This window comes from Vicugna pacos, chromosome 3 (genome assembly GCF_048564905.1).
Source record: "Vicugna pacos chromosome 3, VicPac4, whole genome shotgun sequence".
NCBI lineage: Eukaryota > Metazoa > Chordata > Mammalia > Artiodactyla > Camelidae > Vicugna > Vicugna pacos.
Window position 1 is genome coordinate 70,693,216 of NC_132989.1, and position 6,000 is coordinate 70,699,215.

The following is a 6,000-nucleotide window of genomic DNA, read 5'->3' on the forward strand; positions in this document are numbered from 1 at the left end:
AGACACTAGTACGGTTAAAGGAAAGTCATAATTGTCTCAATTCTGTAAAAAGATTTCAATCCAAAATGGAACCGAAGTACATGAGATGGAGAATCTCACACATGGGCTCTCACGAAAATGAAACTTAAGAACTGAGAGAATGACTTCCCCTAAATACCTGATTTATCGAACACTGGAAACTCATCTCCTGACCAATAAATATCCACTGAGAATCTCTCCCCATCCTCAAGCCAGTGAGCTTACAGCTAGACTCTGGGTGGACCCTATTTTTGTACATTTTCCCCATAAATACAGCCCACCCAAAACCCTCAAGGGACTCGCCTGTAGCTTGCTACAGTTAGCATTTCCTAAATTACCATTCCTCTGCTATTCCACAATAAACTTAACTTCTGGTCATTGAAATTTGCTTCAGTTCACCTCTTTATTTAGGCTGACAATTTGTTTTCAAAATGTGAGTCTACAAATCACAGGGCTGTGAGTAGCGGCCATGTCTGTGTCAGGTCTCCAGCTGCAGTGGACACTTTGGTGGTCACCTCACCAGGGTCACTTTGGTGCATGCAGCCTGTTAAATTGATTAAACAAGGAGGCCGTTAGACTGAGGTGAACTTAATGCCATAATGACTGGCATAGGCAAACCAAAATCTAAGCCTATAAATGCTTCAAAGTTACAAAATCAAAACCTAAGGACAACCAATCACAAATAGCCAACTAGACTTTAAGCCATAGCCAATCAATATCGTCCTGACTTTGTTCCCATCTTTCCTCCATAAAGGGCTCTCTCCTGCAGCTCCTGCGGGTGCACAGCACTTCTGACCACTTTCAGTTGTCCCTGTCCGATTCATATCTCTTTTTGCTCAAATAAACTCTTAAAAACTTTTATATGCTTCCCTTTCTCTTTTAACATGCCTTACTTCCACCTTACCAGAACCTATGATTCTTTACCTGAGGGCTTTCTCTGGCCACCCAAGCACACAATGCCCCATGCAAGCAGATGGAAAGTGGGGAAATGCCTACACTCCATCAACTTCACCACTGACACTCGGATGGTGGGGACTCTACAGGTGTGGCTCCGCTGTGGGCCAGTAAGCAGTGGACTCGAGCTCAGCTGACCAGGACAGGAGTGGAGGCGGGGTTCTGGCCTGATTAATACACGCTCTTTTGGCTGCCTTCACTTCCTTATCTGAAGCCCTCATTGCCCTGCCTTCATCTACCAAATAAACTACAGTCCTCCCTCAGAATGGGAGGGGATGGGTTCCAGGACCCCTGCGGACACCAAAATCTGCAGATGCTCAAGTCCTTTATATAAAAATAACATATTTGCATATAACCCATGCACACCCTCCTGTGTATTTTAAATCATCTTTCAATTACTTATAATACCTAATACGTTGTAAATGCTACATAAATATAGTTGTCAGCCTGGGGCAGATTCAAGTTTTGCTTTTTGGAACTTTCTGGAGTATTTTTTCAAACATTTCTGACCCAAGCTTAGTTGAATCTGAGGACGCAGAATAACAAAGCTATGTCTTGAGTGTGCCAACCATGCTTTTCCTACACTTTGAAGTACACAGAAGATCCCTCCCAATCTTTTTTGAAGTATAATTGAGAAATAAGAGTTGTATATATTTAAGATGTACAACATGATGATTTAATATTTGTATATTTTGTGAAGTGATTATCACAATCAAGTTAGTTACCCATATCCATCACCTCAGTGTGTGTGTGGTGAGAACACAAGATCTATGCACTCATCAAATTTCAAATATATAACACAGTATTATTAACTATAGTCACCACATTGTACATGAGATCCCCAGAACTTATTCATCTTAGAACTGAAAGTTTGTGAAATACATAGACCTTAGTCCAGCAATGTGCTTCATATCCAGCAGTCACTCTTTTGCTAACTTTAATAAACGGGGAGACTTATAGGAACAAAAATGAGAGAAGAAGGCCTACGAATATAAGCACTTTACTCCCACATGAAAGCATTTAGAGTCCCCCTTGGGCTACTCTTCAAAACCAAAATGTAATAGAATATAAAATGAAGTTAGTGAGAGAATAACCAAGGTTATCTGGTTCCTTTTATCAACACTCAATCTTCCTGAGTTGAAATGAATAGGTTAGACGCAAATGGGTGTGGGAGGGAGGAGGTGGGAAGGAGAGAGGAGGTAGACTCGCTCTTGACTGTACAGCCCCAAACTGCTATGCTGCTCCATCCCTTGACCTCCTTTGTGTCCATGAACTTCAATCAACTCCAAGGACAACACCCCTTGGTGGATTGACATGCATGCTTATTCCCTATAGGACACATAGATTATATTCTATATGTTCTGCTAAGATGGCAGGAAATCAAGCATTACTTTTTTTTAATGAAGTATAGTTGATTTATAATATTATGTTAGTTTCAGGAGTACAACATAGTGATTCAATATTTTTATAGATTTTACTCCATTTAAAATAAATGTAAAATATTGGCTACATCCCCTGTGCTGTAAAACATATTCCTGTAGCTTACTTATTTTGCATATAGAGTTTGTGCTTCTTAATCCCCTATCCCTATCTTGCCCCGCCCCTCCATGCATTACATTCTGAAAGAATATTACCTAATTGATTAAAAGAAAAAAGGCAGCTCTTGAAGAAGTTAGCTTTAGGTGTTTAGAAAACTTAGTCTAATAGATCTTTCTCCTGCCAAAGTCATCTAAGCTATTTATATTGTTCCCTAAGATCCTATACCTTCATTTTTAATTTCTTCACCTCACTTAAATATTTTAAAGGCAAATCAATATAGCACTTGTATTTCACATATGTAAGTATTCATTTAAATAATGTTTGGGAAGTACTGTACTAAATGAGCCATTTTAAAACAGAAGATATTCTACAAGTGGCTAATAGGCATGTGAAAAAATGCTCAGTATTACTAATTATCAGAGAAATGCAAATCAGAACTACCATAAACTATTGCCTCACACCTGTCAGAATGGCCATTATTAAAAAGTCCACAAATCATATATGCTGGAGACAGTGTGGAGAAAAAGGAACCCACTTACACATTGGTGGGAATGTAGTTTGGTGCAGCCATTATGGAAAATAGTATGAAGATTCCTTAAAAAACTAAAAACAGACTTACCACATGATCCAGCAATCTCACCCCTGCACATATATCCACAGGGAACTCTAATTTGAAAAGATACATGCACTCCAATATTATATATATATATATATATATATATATATATATATATATATATATATAGGAACACTACTCAGCCATAAAAAAGAATAAAATAATGCCATTTGCTGCAACATGGATAGACCTGGAGATCATCATTCTAAGTGAAGTACACCAGAAAGAGAAAGAAAAAATATGATTATTACTTATATTTGGAATCTAAAAAAAGATACAAATGAACTTATTTACAAAACAGAAGCAGACTCACAGACATAGGAAACAAACATGGTTACCAGCAGGGAGGGGGGTTGGAAGGGATAAATTGGGTGCTCAAGATTTTCAGATACTAACTACTATATATAAAATAGATAAACAACAAGTTTATGGCAAATAGCACAGTGAACTATATTCAATATCTTGTAGTAACCTGTAATGAAAAAGAATATGAAAATGAATATATATATATGTATATGTATGACTGAAACATTATGCTGTACACCAGAAATCGACAACATTATAAACTGACTATACTTCAATTTTAAAAAGTAATTAAAAATAAAAGAAGGTATTTTACTCACAGTTGCTCATAATCAGTATAAATATAAATATACAAACAAAGGCTTACAAATATTGTACACCTGTCACAAATAATCATAACCTTAAAATATCAATTTACCTTAATAGTCCAAGCAGCTCATGAAAATTTATTGCCAGGGGAGAACTGAAATGAGTCAAGAGAACAATGTGTTCTTTGTCTTTTACTTCAGTTATCTTTACATAATTCCTAATTTTGTGATGAGACATTTTGGAATCTTGATTGCTTTCTTAGAAATCTACTGATTGCCTCAGTACACAGCAGAGATTCAGTCAAGTATTTAAGAAGTATGCAGGAAAGAGAGGTTCCAGTAAATTACTTGTACATCTTAACTTGCAAATAGAACTGTTTGCTATGGAATAAACAATTGTTACTTTTTGGGAACCTGACAGTCTTTAAAGCAATAACACTCCGGAGACATTTCACACATAAGGAAGGGGACATTTGACCCGGGTGTCAATAGCTGTAAGTCCATGGATCCAGGGTGACTGTGCTCCTCTCTGGACCCACCTTGGGATGTAGTGGTTTAGTGCTTGCACTGCTACACCTGAAAACAGTCTGCCTCATAATGACATTCTAAATTCTACTGTTAGTCCCCCCAAATACACAACGACCCTTTGGGGGCTCTTTGTGTTGCCATCAGAAGACCATCAACTTAAGGGCTGGTTGCCTAAGAATATGGGTACATGTGGCCCAAAAAACACAAAGACTGGCAGACGTGTAGGGCACGTTTACCTAGTTAGAAGGATGGAGTGTTGTGGCCTCTGAATTTCTGCATTATTCCTCATTGCCATGGCCCCATATTCACTTCTTATGCCTGCCCTGTTGTGGTAGTAGATGATACCATCTGGCTCCCATGTGTTCTGGTTCCATTTACCATTGTTTAGGATCAAGGGACTGCTGCTGTGACGGCTCCAACCCAGGGGAAAGAGCCACAGGGTTAGTTTCGCCTCAACTTTCCAGCAAAGGACTAAATGCTTCCCTCTCTGATGGTTATTGTGACTTCCCTTGGCCCCTGTGAATACAGACATAAAAATTCTAAATAAAAAATTAACAAATCACATCCAACAATATGTAAAATCAGATAATACATAGCTGTAACTAGTCTGAGGTATTTACCTAAGAGAATGAAAACATATGCCTATAAAAAGACTTGTATATAAACATTAGTAACAGCCCAAACTGAAAACAATCCAAATACCTACCCACAGGTGAATAGATCAACAAGTTATTGTATATTTATACAATGGAATAACACTCAGCAACAAAAAGGAATAAATCATTGATAAACACAATAACATGGATGAATTTCACAAACGTTACACTAGGTAAAAGTGGCCAGGCATAAGAAGAGTGCATACTATATGATTCCACTTATATGAAATTCTAAGTAAGTTAAAACTCACAGCCGTTTTAAAAAATGACACCAGTGTTTTATTAAAGTGAGGATAGGGGGAGTGTTTAGTCCACTGGGGCTGCCACACCAGAAGTACCATAAGCTAGGATGGCTTAAACAGCAAACATTCACTTCTCACAGTTCTGGAGACTGGGAAGTCCAAGTTCAAGGTGCCAGCAGATTCAGTGTCTGGTGAGAGCTTGCCTCCTGCTTCATGGATGGCTGTCTTCTTGCTGTGTCTCACATGGTGGGAGGTGGGCTAGCTAGCTCTCTGGACTCTTTTTGTAAGTGCCCTAATGCCATTCATGAGGGCTCCACCTTCATGACCTGATTACCTCCCCAAGACCCCACCTCCTAACACCATCACATTGGAAGTTAGGATTCCAACATTGGGATTTGGAGAGCTGGTGTCAAACATTCAGTCCATTGCAGAGAGATTGACTATAAAGTGGCACAAGTGAACTTTGGGAAGATGGCAATGTTCTATATCTTGATTTTGATTGCAATTACATAGGTGTATATATTTGTCAAGTCATCAACTCATATAATTGAAATATGTGAATTTTATTATTATAAATTATACATTAACTTTTTATTAAAAGAAAGAATATTATTGAAAAGTGATAAGTGATATCCTTTTCACACACAAAAAAATTGTTTTAATCTCAATGCTGATAATTCCATTCTGACCCTCACTTTCTTCCTCTCCCACTCACTCTGTATATTACCAGTGCTGCGACCCCAGTGGGCTCTCCAACTTTTCACTCTCCCTCACTAACTCCTGTCCTTCTTTTATCCCTTATCCCACTAAGATCCCATGGTCTATCTTTAGAATCA